This window comes from Notolabrus celidotus, chromosome 7 (genome assembly GCF_009762535.1).
Source record: "Notolabrus celidotus isolate fNotCel1 chromosome 7, fNotCel1.pri, whole genome shotgun sequence".
Taxonomy (NCBI): Eukaryota; Metazoa; Chordata; class Actinopteri; order Labriformes; family Labridae; genus Notolabrus; species Notolabrus celidotus.
The window spans coordinates 31,196,513-31,214,179 of NC_048278.1; positions in this window are offsets into that span (position 1 = coordinate 31,196,513).

The following is a 17,667-nucleotide window of genomic DNA, read 5'->3' on the forward strand; positions in this document are numbered from 1 at the left end:
GACATCTTTAAAACATTGACTGTAAGTGTAAACACTGATAGAGGAGAAAAATGAGCATCTCCAGTGAAAACAACAGAAACCAATATGCAAGAAACGCTCCATGTGAAGAGCTAATGGCTGCAATAACTCACAGGCACCTTAACACTTCCCCTAAGACCCTGTATCTGTTTATGTATGGGCATGCATCTGTGTATGTGTATGTGTATGTGTGAGTGTGAGTGTGAGTGTGTGTGTGTGTGAGAGACATTGATTTATCACTATTTGGGCGATTTAATGAGTGTCTGTTTTAAATGAGTCCATTTAATGACCTACTGTGTTAACAATTCCTGCAGGACTCTTCAGTTGTTTGAATAGAGAAATAAAACAAATAGATGCAGGTAGAGAGACAACAAGAAACAGAGAGAGTGGGAGAGAGAGAGAGAGAGAGAGAGAGAGAGAGAGAGAGAGAGCGGGAGAAAGTGAGGTCATGCAAAAGATGCAAACAAAAAAGTGAGATAAGATTTGTTTTCTCCTAAATGTTAGAGGATTGAAGTTGCTAGGTTCAAACAAAGGCCCTGGAAAAAAGTGTACAAAATACAACATTTCAAATCTGATTTCTTTCCACCTGTCATGCAGTGCAAAAGAAATGTCGCTGCGATATAAGCATGTCTGCCTCATGGGCTTCTCCTGTGCTGTCCTTGCTGTGAAAAAAAACCCTCTCTTCCTGCAAAAATGTGCCCTGAGGCAACAAAAGACAGGCTTTGGTTTGAGTGTGAGAGTGTGCGCTCTGCATGTACGAGTCCATGCATGTCATTGTCTGCGTGACTGCACGGAAATTTGTGTGCCGTGTATGTGTCAAGGACAGCTGCTCGTTCTGTTTCTTAGTAGGGCCTCCGGCGAATCCCAGTCCAGCCTGTCCAAACGCTGCTTTCTTCAGGGGACAAGGATAGATTGTCACCGCCCTTAATAAATCCTTCCCAAAGGCAATCAACTCAATCTGAACCCTCTGCTGCTCAAAATGTCTGTTTGTTTAATTTCACAGCGCTGGTAGTCATGGACCTGTCGTCTGCTATTGTTGGATTTGAAATAGTCTGCGGCCTTCAAACATCACTCTCTGCGTTTACTGTAGGCCGATGGGTCAGTCTGTTTGGATCAAGTCTGTGTTGCTTCACTCAAGCAAATAAGTACACAAAAAGAAAATCAGAGGAGTGCGTACCAAGCATTAACTATGTTTAAATAGGCGGCCATGACATAACTCTGAAACAAACATAAGACAAGGAATGCAAGAACATGCATGATGAAGTTCATTGTAGTACATCTTGAGATATTAAAGAAATGACAGATTTGAAATTTAGATTAAAAACAATGCCACCAAAGGAAACTTATCTAAGCTCAGCTGAATGTTATATCTGCAGCTTTACATTCCCCCACACGATGAATAAGAGTCTGTCACATCTGGATCCTTTAGAGAAGTTGTCCCAAAATAGGGTTGTTTCCCTCCTTGTCCCCGACCATTTGGACATATGTGAACACAGCAATCACACTCTGACACTCTGATCAGAACAAATCAAGTGAGCTGAGGTCAAATAGCTGCTTGACTCATCACATTGCAGTAGTGGGTTCAACATCCAGTTCAACATCAGCATCAACACAGGACTCAACAACATCTACTGGATCAACAGTTGGTTTAGTTCAGAGAATGTAGTCCAGCTCATCTCTGGAAACTCCACTTTTGGCAAGGTGGTCTCATACTGTTACATATTGAGAGGCTCAGAGGCTCTTGGCCTCCACACAGGGGCGTCGCTAGGAATTTTGTGGCCCCCTGAAAAGATATCTCAGTGGGCCGCATCACCACAGCCAACCATACAAAATATAACATTGCTGCTATAATACTGGTTTATTTGCATTAAACAAAAATATATGCTTAAAACTATCCTGGTTAACTGACTCAAATCTAAGCTACATATCAATATTTTATTTTAACAAGTTCTCCAAATGTAACTGCACAATATTGACCTTCAGACTGTCCAGCTCTTTAAACAAGATTATTTGAAGCCAAGTGACTTGTTGAATAACAACAAGGGGGCATTATTTGGTATAATCTAACCTCATGAAGTAAAATAAAACTCTAAAAACCTACAGTTTACTTTCAATCAGATCCAGCCACACTAAATCTGATTGAGAGAGACTCCCCTTTTTTCCAGAAACGAATTCTGAATGTTTGTTTATTTATTCAGACAATTTTAGTTATCTTATTGCAGTTATAACAAAAGAAAAGCGTAGTAGAAAACACATTTTATTTCAGGCCTATTGAGGGCCCCCCTCCCCACTTGGGCCCTAGGTAGTCAGTCCCACTTTCCCCCACACCACGACGCCCCTGCCTCCACCTACACTGCTAAGCAGAGCGGTGGAAGCCCCTCTTGTTCATCGAGACAAACCTGTTGCAAGTGCAGAAACAATGCAACTTTAAAAAAGCATATGCAAAAGACCAAAGCAAACACAACAGCGGAAACACACTTCAAATGAAAGAAATGTGCAGCAAAAAGCCAAAAGAACAGTAAACACACACCAAATACACAACTTTAACTGAAACAAACACGTTAGGTGTGAAACCACCCTGATACTTCTTTGCATCATCAGGTAATAAGGTTCCTGGCACTTAACCAGAGACAAAGATTTAGCCTTAAGTGGGATATCATGGAGCTCAACTTTATAAACAGTCACTGGTTACTATCCAATGTGTGAGACCTATTTAACACAGTCCACTTTATTATGAGTCAGCTGGAAGCATTCAAATATTAACTGAGACTATTTTATTCATCACAGAGCCAAAGTTTGAAGTACTAGCTAGTGAGCTATTGTTGATAAAGCTGAGCCAGATTTCTGACAGAACAAGTCAGTGGTTGATGGACTTCAAGGGAAGTTTCCTTTTGTCCAGAGGGAGCCTACAACAGTGTTTGTTTGTTTTTATCATCTGAGATTTTTCCCACTAAAATAAATTGTGGTCCAAGTGTTTGGAACTTGGGATCAATGAGTTATCTGGGAAACCTGCTGCTGCTGCTGCCTCTGGAAAAAAGAAAGGCTTGGAATGTATCACATGATCTAAATCACTTGATACAGTTTGTTCTTTTGAGAAGGTTCAGAACGTGATGTTCAGATTTTATAATAGACCTTAAAAAAAGCATCAAAACTCCCCAAGGTCCACTGAGAGGCTGTTGTGGAGCTCTCACAATACGCTCTTGATACAGACAACATTGAAATCCAAAGAGCTTCAATATCATGACAGAAGGCTGTACTGTTAATAACAAAGATCCCTTATATGATCAGCGGCTTTTGAACAACTACTGTGGTCTGATTGTTTGTTCAGCTGCAGAAATTAAGAAACCCTTTGTGTGTTAATGTTGTCAGCTTCTTAAATTATACTCACTGGATCCATTCATGTTATTGTACTGTAATAGTCCTGTCCCAGTGTGTCTGCTTTCCCTTGCTGCATGGCTTGGGTACCTTTGTGAATAATTTTACATCAGTTAAACTCCTGGCTAAGCATTTTAACAGCTTTATAGGTATCTTCTATAAGCTTGTACTGCCATGGCTTTCCAGCCATGACTACCCATCCCCGTCCCCCTGAGGTTTACCTGTGACTACCCTTACACCCACGCACTCAGAATCTCATAAAGGAATATTAGGAAAGGCTCCGCACTGGCCTTTCTCTCTGCAGATTTAAAACCTTGAAATTAAAAAACCACACACGTACGTACATCTCTCCAGAGGGCAGTTATACCTGGAGATTAAAAATGTTAAGTCAAAGCTGGAACCACCAGAGCGAAGTGTGGATGTTTCTAAGATCTTCTAACGTTTGCTAATGCATGCACCTACACTCTCTTTCAACTCTCCCATGAAACACAGTCAATATTTATATTTTACAGCAAGTAAGCACTTGATATCCTATGAGGCTCATTTGAATCAAGCAGTCTGGTGTGTCAAATCACTAAACACTCCACAGATGTCGCTTTAATCAACTTAAAGCCACAAAAAAACTCAATCCATGAAAGCATTCTTTGTTTGCTGTTTTTTTGTGCAAAATAGTAAACACCTGAAAAGAAATTAGAAACAGCTTAATCAAATTTGATATAGTCAATTACATTTCTTCAATGATTTAGATGTTTTTTCTGGGATATTATAGAATGTCTTCTACAATAATCAAATGAAATTAAATGAGCTATTAGCGGTTTTACACCCAGTGTTAGCGCCATCCATGGGCCAAATATTGGCAACCCCAGGTGATAACTGACAGCCACAGATGTTAAGTGTTGGCCACAGAGCTTGATGATCTGTTTGGTGGCGGTTGAGTTCAACTCCTTTTATCTGAGAATGAAGCTCCATGCCTCACACTGCACAGTCATCACTGTATTTACATTCCAGCTGACGTTGCATATGAGCGCTTATTGCTAGCCATGATATGGATAACCAAGCATTTGGTAACCAGCCAGCCACTGATCACTTGATATGAATAATGTCCAGATGGCAGCACTTCTGCTTCTCCCTCTCAATCTGACTCAGTTGACCTAAGCATACTGTTAATTGCTGTCACATGCAGCTGTGTTGTGTGTGGAGCCACAGATGTCAATCAAATAAGAAAAAAAGAGAGAGGTGCTGAGCAGCAATAAAACCTGTTTTTTTTCTCACATTTTTTAAGTTGTGAAGGTTTTTCTGAAGACAAACAAAGTCAGATATGCTAATTTTAACTCAGAACTTGAAAAAGGCAGATATGACTTTAAAATAATAATATTAAGAAGAAGAAGAAGAAGAAGAAGAAGAAGAAGAAGAAGAAGAAGAAGAAGAAGAAGAAGAAGAAGAAGAATCAATTTTATTTATGAAAGTGCTTTAAAAGTTTCTCTAGGACACTTAACAAAAAATCAATTATACAATAGATAAGCAAAGCAAAGCAAAAAACAAACAAAAACACACAAAACAAAAACAAAAAAATGTAATGCCAAGTTTTACATAAATGTTCAGTATGTGTTTTTCCTATTTAGATGTAGCATGGTGGCATGGGGTTAAATCAAGCGGCAACCTTCGGTCTAAAAATATGAGTCCAATGCGAAAGTGCTAAAAACTGCAGTTCATCGAGTGTCCACTTGAGGCTGACTCTGGAAGTACTGGAAACCACATACACACCAATTCAAAAAAGACGATCTTTACAGCAGAAATAAACATGTTTACAGCCTGGTACAAAAGCCGGGTGTAGCCTGGATAGCTCATTTCTCGATCGGCACACACTGTACGGGGGGTGAATTTTTTTCTAACCCGGCAATTTCGAAGATATTGAGATTACGAGTCTTCCAATGAGAGGCACAGCTGACTTGATTGACAGGCAGGAACACTGTAGCTGTTGGCTAGGAGGCTCAAAGCCCGCATCTTTACGTCACAATCGCTCAATAGCAGCAATATGGCTCCCACCGACGATTGGCCTCAAAACAGCGCTTCAGAAACAGATTGGTTACGTCACGGATACTACGTCCATATTTAATACAGTCTATGGCTAAAATACACCAGCTAAAGACTACAGTTAAAAATAATTCCTTTGTATATTCCCAGCTGACTTTTGATCACTAAAGGCATTGAAAAAATACTCACTATGAAATTGGTCTGCATCCGAAATGGTGCTTTAATCTTGCTAAAGCCTCACGCTGTGCTGTTCATTCCACTAGTGCAACTGCCACAATCACTTATTGCACACAACCTGACACGCCTCCATTCATTGTGGATTGTGAGAGGCCACCTCGCTGTGCAAAGCATGCTGGGACAGTGATGCAGACTAGGCTAGTAGTGCCTCGTTTTAACGTGCTCTCCTTCATGAAGTCAAAGTCATGCAGTGATATACTGTTGAGTAAATAAACCTTGTGGAGTGCTGGTTTGATTGAAGGCTCCCTTAATGATTATAATTGACCAGTAGGGATGGATGGTGCCAGATCTGTGGGTCCATACCTCACAACAGTCAGTTACCACATGCTGAGCTCAACTACAGTACCAGTAGTTAGCAGGGTTGCAGACTCATGGTAGAATGGTGAAAACAAATGGTACAAGATAGAGCTACACAGCTGCACAGAAACTGCAATTTGTGGAGTTTGCTGAACATGATGGAAATCATCACAGATGGAGTCAGATGAAACCTTTTTCATCTTTGGGTGACCCCCCCCCCCCCCCCCCGAAACAGACTCCATTTAATATACCAGTTTGACTTACATTCTGTATTGTATTAAAAGCCCTGTCTTTACTTAAATAATATCTGTCCCCATGCAGCATGGATAACATCAAGAACTGTAAAAGATGCAGACACTCATAAAACATCTGCTTGATTTTAATGTGATGTGGATGTTTTATGGTGCACTCTATTGGTTGTGATTTGGTTTGGTCGCCTCAGTCCTGTGCTGGTTAATGCAGGCTGATAAAGTTGTTCAAGGTGGAGAGCAAGGTGATCTGGTTTCCGCCTCAGGACATTTATTGTGAGAGGGATATCGGTCAAATGTGTCTACTGGACACCTGCCAGAGGATTCTCAGTTTGAAGTCAGGGTTGTATGAAATATCTTTTAGTAACAGAGACATGTGTATTTGCTTTCCTTTATTAGGCTTCATATTAATGTTATCTTCATTGGATGGTATTTTTCTCCTTTTTTCGTTGTCTTATCTTCTATTTTTTTTCTTTTTAATAGGTAAAAACAGTGATCTTCATGTGTATCTGTATATTTCTCATATTCAGTTTTTAGCATTATTATCATCATTGTCATAAATACCGTATTTAAATTTGCCTTTATGTCCTTGACTGCTGCCTCTAGCTGTTCATTTTCATCAGAGTAATTCTGTGACCTGTGTGTTAATGCTTGCTTGCAAACTAAATTTCCTCCAGGATAATAATAACAGTGCTGCTAAAAGTTTCCAAAACATGCACATCAAAATGTGATGAATACAAGATGATGTACAGAAGCACATGTGAAGGAACAGCACACTGGGGTCTGCACATTAGAAAATGCTCAGTAAAGGCCCACATATGGCAGACTTCATAAATTAATTTTCACAACAATGAAAAACAGTGATATAATACAACATCTAAATAAATAGTGGAAACAGATGAGACATTTCTGGAAAAATCCATGAAATGACTATATATTATTTATAGTCGTTAGTTCCAGGATGGGATGTTCTTGCATGCAAAATGATCATGGTTTTATTAACACTGCGAAAATCTGACCAAAATTAAAAGTGGCCATGATTCCTATCATCAACTCTGAGTCATTTGCTTAAAATGAAAATATTTAATTCTGCTTTTTCACAGGACTTTCACATTCCAGAGCAGCTAATCTATCAATCTTGAGTTTTAGGCCCACAGTGTCCTGATGACATGGTGATCCTGTATGATTGATCAGAATCAACCTTTCAGGATCATGGCAACCTAAGTCATCATAGGATTTAAGGCCAACACATTTCTGCAGATCTAAAAGATATTTCAGATTTGATCTCTTCATGAATCTCTTTGTTCAACATCTAACCTTTCATCTTTTTGTCTACTCTTTAAATTATTCCTTTACATGTATTTTACTCAATTAAAAAGATGCATTTTAACCTTGCATACTCTCTTCAATGAAGCCCTTTGAAAACTGCTTCCATATTTCCTTATTTACCTTTCAGCTTTGCTGGTGTCATACTGCAATGCATGAAGTGAAAAAAGTAGCTCAATTTCCCCTGAAAGCACTGGTGCAGCTAACACTGCAGGAATGCCCATGCAGAAGCCACACTGCAGCAGTGATCACACATGACCCACACTGATTGGATCCACACTTATTGAGGCAACAGAGTTTATTTCCCTGCCCTGAGAAGGGACCTCCGCATGAACCGTTCGCTCAATTGGAGCACAGCTTCAGCTCGGAAATATCCCTTTTGAAAGCCGATACCAAAGGAAAAAATAAAGAGAAAAACATTTCAGTGCAGCAGAGTAATCAGCACAATGGACCACACTGCGGACACAAAAAAAAAGAGGGGAAGCAGAATAAGAAACAAGTCCACGTGGCTTTATCAAACAGAAAGTCGTATAAAGCACCTTCTACCTCAGTCTGAGAGTCATACTGTGTTAGCATGCTGGCCTTATAAACACAGAGTTTACACTTTGTGACCCACAGCTACAACAGAAAAGCTCCTTTTCAGATTACACTATTTTTACAGCGGCTGATGATCACATAACAACATCACCGTGTAACATCATCACAACATTTCTGTTTATGGTTGCTCTTTATTTATTTTAATTAAGCCTCATTATCACGAGGTGCATGGCTGCTTTGTATTTGGAAAGAACATTTGAGAAATGTGCAGAATAATCATATTCTATTCCAGAGTCCTGTTTGTTGGTTGTTAATTATATTGTAAGAGGCTTATGTTGTATGAAACTGTTTATTTTTAGTTAAATCACATGCAGTCAAAGGGATGTAGAGCACCAAACCTCACTCTGTGTCCTTATGTGCAAATGTGTGTGTAACTGCCAATATTGCATGCATCTGTGCACCTTTAAGTACAAATCTATACTCAATAATCAATAAATTGGTCATGTTATGTATGCATCTTTTAGGGCATTGTTTGTATGTCTTGCATGATTCATTGTTAGCAAACAAGACTTCAAAAGACTCATCAATCATTGTCTGTTTATTGATTCATGCTTTACAATGTACACATTCACACATTGTGCTGTTTAACTCATTTATGCCTACCTCACTCAAAATCTTGAATCACGTTTCTACTGGCTGTTCAGGTTGTAAAAAACCTCCATTGTGTTTTCATGTTTCACTTGACATCAAATTTATAGAACATGTGAAGTATCATATCCTAGAGGATCATATTGTAATGTATAGTAACACACCATATGGTATCATATCTTATTTTATCACGTCCTAAGACATAGATTCTAATCATATCGCACCTTAGCGTATTGTATTGTATCGTATCGCAGCTCATGGCATGGTATCCTATCGTATCACATTACTTCATATTTTATGGTATCATACCGTATCCCAACACATCACATCGCATCTTATCGTATCATATCGTATCTTATCACATTGCGTATCATGGCATCTCCTGGCATGGTATCCAATTGTATCAAATCGCATCACACGATACAACATTCCATCGCATTGTATCATGTCGTATCGCATCACATTGTATCGCATCCAGTCATATGGTATTGTATCATATTGTAACATTTCGTATTGTATCCTATTGCATCACGTGCCATCGCATCGTATTAGATCTTATCATATAATTTCCTAGCGTTGAATATAGTATTACATCGCATAACATACCATTGTATCACATTATCGCATCATATCATATGGTATAGAACTGCATTGCATCGCATACTATCCCATTGCATCATATCGCATATAATTGTATCGTATCGCATTGCATACTATCCTTTTGCATCATATTGCATATTATGGTATGTTCACTAGCAAGGACCACGCCACACAAGGATATAAGTTGAACATTTAATGAATTAGTTGTGCGTGGTGTGCCCAGCAGAGGGAGACTCAGGATGGGGGTTCCGTATCAGCGTTATCCTGCCGGAGCTGATCTTGACCCAGGTTGTACCTGGAAGTAGACAGGGCATAGAAGGAGCGAGCACGAGTTGAGTAGGAGAGGACAAGGAAATAGGTTAAGTGCAGTAGAGTAAGGTGAGGGAGGGTGGGTTGAAGAATCACGGACAAGTAGTTGGAGTAGGCTGGCTACGTTTAAGAAGGCTTGTCAGGTGATTGAGGGTGTGGTTTAGGCGTGGTCCTGCTCCCGAATCTAAGTTAACACCTTAACTCATGTATGGTATGGTATGGTATGGTATGGCATCGCATCGTATCGCTTCGCATTGTATCGTATCGCATCGTATCGCATCTCATCGTATCGCATACTATACCAACGCATCATATGGCATCTTATTGTATCATATCATATTATATCATATCATATCGTATTGTATCATACCGTATCGAAATGCATCGCATCGCATACTGTCCCATTGCATCATACTGCATATAATCGTACTGTATCGCATCGTATCGCTTCGCATTGTATCGTATCGCATCGTATCGCATCGCATCTCATCGTATCACATACTATCCCAACGCATAATATGGTATCTTATTGTATCATATTGTATCTTACGTATTGTAGTGTATAGTATTGCATCATATTATATCATATTATATCATATCGCATTGTATCATAACGTATCCGACTGCATCGCATTGCATACTGTCCCATTGCATCATATCGCATATAACCGTATTTCATCGTATCGCATTGCATCACATTGTATCGCATTGCATCGTAACGCATCGCATTGCATACTATCCCATTGCATCATACGGCATCTTATTGTATCATATTGTATCTTACGTATTGTAGTGTATAGTATTGCATCATATACTATCAGATCATATTATATCATATCATATCGCAGCAGATATGGCCTGTGCTCTCAGGACATCATACAGTTGCAGGTCCCGAGAGTCAGAACTGAACTGGGCAAAAAGGCTTTTAAATTTTCAGCCCCGTTTACCTGGAATGATGTGCAGAAGGACTTGAAACTGACACATCTTGTAACTCTGGGGGAATTCAAGTCACTCGTAAAAGACAGAGAAACAAGCTCCATTGGATCCTGTGATTGCACTGTGTAATCATCTAACCATGTGAAACTGTGACCGTATTCTATTTGTGTTGTTTTGTGTGTTGTAACCTATTTTGTGCTGCCGTCTTGGCCAGGTCACTCTTGAAAAAAAGGTTTTAAATCTCAATGAGTCTTTTACCTGGTTAAATAGAGAAAGAAAGAAGATTGTATCAACATGCATCATATTATATCCCAGCCTATCCCATCACATCATATCATGTCTTGGTGTGATTGTTTTGTTTTATCTTATCATATCTTAACATACCACATTGTACTGTTTCATATCACATTATATCACATATCTCATACTGTATCGTATTATGCCATATTGCATTGAATTTAATTGTATCATATTATATTGTTGAACTGTATCATATTGTATCCCATGGCATCATATCTTATTGTACCCTATCATACCATATTGTGTCAGATCATTTTGTATGTAATCTTGTTATTTTTGAAAACATGACTTAATGCAAGGAATCTGTTCTGACAGTAATCTCGTGGAAATCAATTGAAGCTGCATGAAATCTTTTTCAGAGGCCCCAGTTAATCTTTATTTTCATGCTTAATTGCCAAAGTCAACCTCGGTGCATAAAACACACACTAAACATAAATACTAAACATGAGGACAGACTGAGTTGTTGAAATGATGATCAGGTAGCAGTGAAACATGATAGCCTCCACTACAGTTGGCTATAAAACATGTTAACAGCAAAGTAACATAAAAACATAATGGGATTTAAGCGGGTCCCATTGAAACAGAGGCTCTCTGTGAGATTGCTCAGTTTTAGAAGGGTTGAAGGTCATCTGTGACCCCTAACGTCACATTAACTTTACAATCCTCAGAGTGTGTTCGGCTGAAGGTCACCGAGTTATGACTTTGTTGCGAGATGGATTGTGCTGTTGCGTAATACAGTCTTGTTTTCTCTCCTCGCCACACACATTAACTACAAACTCTCTGCTTTGATAATCTACACCATCACCTCTCATGTCTTAATATTCAGTCCTCGTTGGTCCTCAGGGGGAGTATTAGTAGCAACAGATGTCCTGTGATTGTAATATCCAAGAATCTCCCAGAGACATCAGTGATCTTTGCCTCGCTGCCACGGTGAAGGAATCCCAAACGCCCAACGTTTACAAAATAGTTCCTCTGATGATTTGAGCTCCCTCCAGAGCAGCAGCGAGTAGTAACTTTAACACCACAAGTGTCCGTCCAATCTGTCAGGTTGAATTGTTTTCTGTAGGAACATCCAATTTAGCTGTGAGCCAAATCGCATGGCGCAGTGGGTCGTTTTTTAATCTTCTAATAAATGATTTAATGAAGTTAAGAGAAAGACGTATTCCCTATGATAAGTTTCCTTTTAACTATGAAAAACAAATCATGCAGCAGGTGGCTGGAGGGAGATCGCCAGATGGAAGTTTCCAGTAAGAGCATGCGAGCCATCAGGGTACTAACATTAAACGATTAGCCATATTGTGTTGGCCATATTATGTCTAATTTTTAGTGAAAAAAAAACTGTAAAGAGTGTTCTTTTTTTATAGAAAAATTACAAGCTTAAGAAAGCAAACCCACCCATCTGTTAGTCTGGGCTCAGATTACAGGAGTTTCAGAACGTTTAAAACCCAACCTGCCCCTCTACAATCGGAGTTATAATCTTATACGGGCCTTTGGTCAGTATTTTTGCCTTTGGGGTTTTAAAGATCCAATTTAAACCTCCCCAGTGTCTCACAGGCTAATCATATTTCATATTTAAACTCTGGATTATTTCATCAATACTTCCTTAAAACGACCAAAAGACAGAGACAGGAAGACAGTGGCCCAGAAGATGTTTCCCTGAGGCTAACATTAGCTAGCAAACAACTGTTGACAGATTACAAACAGGTACAATCTCACACTCAGCTCTCTTTAATGAATGTGCAACCTGTGTTAACCATGTTTCACCACACATTTTCTTATCAAAACTTGTGAAGACTTTTTCTGTTGTTGTTTTTTTCTTTAACCCTCTTTACACTGGAAAAAAATGTCCCTCCAAAAACAAGAAAAAAAATGTATTTCAAGGTACTTTAACCTTGAAATAAGCAAAAAAAATCTTCCAATAGAACAAGTGAAAATTTGCTTGCTAAGATTTCTTAAAAAATGAGATATTTAGAAAACTGTGATCTTAAAATTAGCAGGGAAAACTTATTTTAAGCAATATTTCACCAGTATTTTAAAGCTTAGTGTCTCAGAATAACAATTAGTATTTTTTTCACTCAAAAAAAGATTTTAGCACTAATACATTTCATGTCAATGTCTTCATTTGAGATATATTCACATTAATTTGAGTTGTATTATAGCAGCACTCCTCTGGGTTTAAGACCATCTTGTACTTGAATTAAGATGACAAAGTTTAATTTGAGCATTTTGAGATATAATGTCTTCTCATAGTGAGCTGGATATACTAATATTCAGTCATGTTGTTTTTTAGGATAAACCAGCTATGCTCAAACGTAGGTGTTTCATTGTGTGCATGTAGTTTGAGGATGTATATTTTTATCTGATTTAGAAGAAACACTGCCTGAAAACCCTTAAAAAACAACAATTTTCTTTCTTTCTTTCTTTCTTTCTTTCTTTCTTTCTTTCTTTCTTTCTTTCTTTCTTTCTTTCTTTCTTTTATCAATGGAGCTGTTTTCTGATAGATTCTCCAATAGAATGCATTTACTGAAATCAAGTAAAGTGTTTCTCTTAAATCAAGATTATCTGTCTTCCACAAATAAGATCTCAGTCTGAAAAAATGTATGAAATGTAAAATAAACCTTGTTTCTTCTAAATTACAACTCAAAACAAGATCATTTCAAGATTGTTTGACTTAACAAGATATTTAAGATGCATTGTCTTAAAACAAGTCCCTCTATCTTGCTCAAATGTGACTTGTTAAGTAAATTTATCTTAAATCAAGTGGGATAAGACATTTGACTGAAAATGAGACAATTTCACTTGGTACGATTTTGAGTTTTTGCAGTGTAAGTTCAGCATGTCGGAATCCGGTCCACATAATGATTAGATCTACTAACACAGCATGTGAAGACATACAGGATCGTGTGATTGCCTTCTCAGACACATGCTATGTTAATTTAATTCTGTGGTTTGTGAAGAGCTACTTTTTCATTTCTTGTAGTCCATGTCCATGTTTGAGATCAAAGAGAATATCTATCAGGTCACTTTTAAAGTATTTGATGCCGCTCAGTTCATAAGCCAGTCAGCATTTTAGATCTTCAGAGAAAAACCTTGCAGGATGGTTACATCTTTAGTCTGACCTTGAAGGTACATCTGATAGATGTGTGATGTGTTTACATGATGCATTAAGGTGATGTGGAGGGGATTCAGAGAGTCTCATGTTACACGGTAAGATGCACAAGATGAATGCTTGCTTACTGATACCAAACGGTACAAAGCTATTTTCAAAATATGATATTTCTGCATTCCTCAGTTGTGCATCCAGCCATAATGATAGTATTGCTTTGCTCAGCCTATAAGCTAATAAATCCCTGAGATGCCTGCCTGCAACACAATGGAGATAAATGATTTCAATTTGTGCCACTCCAGGAAAAACTTAACAGAAACATTTCTTTCCAAAGACAATTTCCTGGTTTTGCCTCAAACCTCTCTGTGAGCTGTTTTCATTGGCACTACAATCAACTGCAGAAAGTGATCTTTTTTTAAATTTGATTTTTCTTCAGTGTTTGGAAAAGCACAAACACAATTAGGTGTTTGGTAGAGAACATGTTTCCAAACAAGAGAAAATAAAACTGAACCCACTGTATGACTCAAACCTGCTGCCAGACAGAACTGGTGTTCAGAAAACCCACAGACCAAGTGTTTACAGAACGGCTAAAAATATGAAGATAAACACAAGAGTAGTTTTTTAATCTTATGTTTCTTTCCTAATTCAATATTGTTCATGCCACATCCTCAGGCAGTACTGTAGAAGTCCATTTAGTCGTTTTCAAAACCATTTAGTCCAATATTAAAAAGCCCAACTTTGGGACATTGGCTATTTACAACCTGGTGCAAGGAATGAAATGGCTAGGGTCTCTATTAACATTGTGTTCATTCCCTCACTTCTATTACTTGGTCTAGTTAATGACAAGATTCTTATGTGAAATGTCCTGAGACATTGAGCACATGTCGAATTGCTAAAAACTGCATTTCCTCAAGTGTCCACTTGAGGCAGGCTGAAAAAGCCATACAAACCCATTAAAAAAAAAAAAAACATGTCTCCACTCATAAATAAATAAATGAAACATTTATTCAATAGAATAGCTCATGTCTCTATCGACACATATTGCGTGAGGGGGGATTTTTTTCTTATAACCCTCCTAAGTTTTGAAGATATCAAGATTAACCCTCCTTTTATGTTCCGGGTCAGATTGACCCATTTCAAAATTCAAAAATAAAAATTTTCAAAAGTATTTTTTTGGTATGAAACTTCTTCCACTTGCCTTAATTAGTGTAATCAACATATAAAATAAAAATGGTTAATTTCACATATTTGCAACCCCCCACCCTGCATGTTTATATGACATTGATACTTTTTGTGGGTCAACTTGACCCGGCAGTCAAAGTGGGGGCTAAAATGAGTCAGAAGTGTCCAATAACAACTGTTTATTTGCAACTGTGTGACATATTTCACCCCACCTTCTCTGTTCAGCAGGGAAGGGGCAAAACATATCAAGATTCTCTGCAAGAGAGTCCTACCAACATTATTCTTTTTAAAGTTTTAACATGAATATTCATGAAAAACAAGTAACACAACTACACTAAATATTGATTTAAATGGTTAGTAATGGAGTTAATAATGAGATTAATAATATGTTTATTGGTTTTTTGGGGGGTTTTGACACTTTTGGATTACTAAATATGCCCCAAGTCAAATTGACCCAGGAACATTATTGTTGTTCCTGAGAAATGAACATAACAGGAGGGTTAAGTTTTGCATAATTAAGGACAGGGCTGACTGGACTGACAGGCAGGCACACTGTAGTTGTTAGTGAGGAGGATAAAGGCCAGCATCGTCCCAACTTCTTTGCCTCTTGTTAGGTCGACCAAAAGATAGGTTGAATCAGCATTTCTAATGTGGCAACCATCGTTGTTAGAGCCAGAGCTCTGGACTCTAAAGTTCTTTTCACATTTTTGGTTATTGCATGGTGTATGGTGTATGATTGATGCCTTGATTGTGGAGAAAAGGAAGCATCTAGTGCATGAGGGGTTAATAATGTTGATATCCATGTTTTATTCAGTCCGGTAAGTAACTATTTCATCAACTAACTAATTACTGTGCACATTAAGGCAATGCTTTATTTCATGGGGGATGTTTGCCTGTTTTTCCTCCAATTTAAGTTATCCATCCATTTGCAACCTCTTGAGCTTTCTTACATATTGCTGTACAGATATCAAAGGCTTCATCATGGAAAGAGGGCCAGGCTAACAACATATGGGCTTCATGAGGAAAGTTTTTCTTGGTTCTGCTTTTAATGCTTTATGCATGTGCATAAATAAAAATGTACATCCCCATTTGCATTGTTCCCTAAAGGTCTGACACTAGGAGCAGCTCACATAAGCCTCATAAAATGCAGGAGTACATGTCATTACCTGTAGTCATCTTCAGTCATATGATAATTTCATTTTCTTTGGCTCCGCTGCACATCGACGGGTGCGTTGAGCAGCTGCACAGTTAGTTACTGCAGCTCAGCCTATAAAAGACCGCCAACAATTTCACTCCTATTCCGTCTCTTCTATGCAGACTGTGACTGCCTTTGACACGTTTGACACTTAAAAGCAGCATATTTGCATATCTGCTTGTGAGGTAGCTCTCACATCTTTTTCTGTGTATCACAATTTACACAATTTTCAAGGTTTTATTAGATTCATATCCCTGCCATTCAGCCTCACATGTGGTACTGCACACGCTCCAGTTCACAAGCGACTACAACGGCTGCTCTGAGGGTGGGCAGCAGCTTTCTCTGGCTGGTCTGTGGGCAACAGGAAACCAAAATAGCATGTGAGGGAAGAGTTATGCATCTGACTGAAAGTGAGCAAAACTCAGAGAATGACTACTATTTATTTTCTCTAACCCAGGCGTTTGAAATACTGATACTGAAAGCCACGTTAGGTTCAGAGGCTTGCTGAGTTTACACCGTTGCCCACCTGTTCATTGTTGTCAGAGTTTGTGCAATAAGGGGTCCATTGTCAGGTTTTTATGAACCATGTGGAGGCCTGGACTTTGTGATGTTCAGAGTCAGCAGAGTCCATCCAAACTTGTTGATATGTATGTATGTATATTATCTCAGAGTGGTCCTAGAGGAGCGTGAAGCATTAATGGACTTGGGCGGTATTGTAGACATCACCGGAGGGACAGAGTCTGACATAAAGAGCAGGACTGATAAAGCTAGGGTTGTGTTCAACATGCTGAAGAAGATCTGGAACTCAAAACACATCTCACCCAACACCAGAATACACATTTTCAATTCCAATGAGAAGCAGGTGATGCTGTATGGATCAGAAATATATGCAGAATGAAAAAACACACAACAAACAGGCTGCAAACATTCATGAACACCTGCCTCAGGGGGATACTGAACATCTGGTGGAGACACAAAGTAAGCAATGTAAAACCTGCCAAGTCACCTCGAGTCACACCCAGCCTGCTTCAGTGGTCTCATGTTGGTGTGAACTGAGGAGTGTTTTCAATCCTGCTTCCATGAGGAAGGCGTGTTTTATTCAACAGATTAACACAATTTTTTCTAATGATGGAGACAGCCTATCAAAAAGTAGCAACTCCAGCCGCACCCACTCGTTAGGTTTCCCAGCATGCTTTGAGCAAATCAGCCACCTGAAATACACCATTAATGGGGTTGTGTTTCCTATCAGTTTGCTTTCAGTGGGTTTATACCCTTTGAAGCTTACCTGATATCCCGCAACCAATCAGAACCCAGTATTA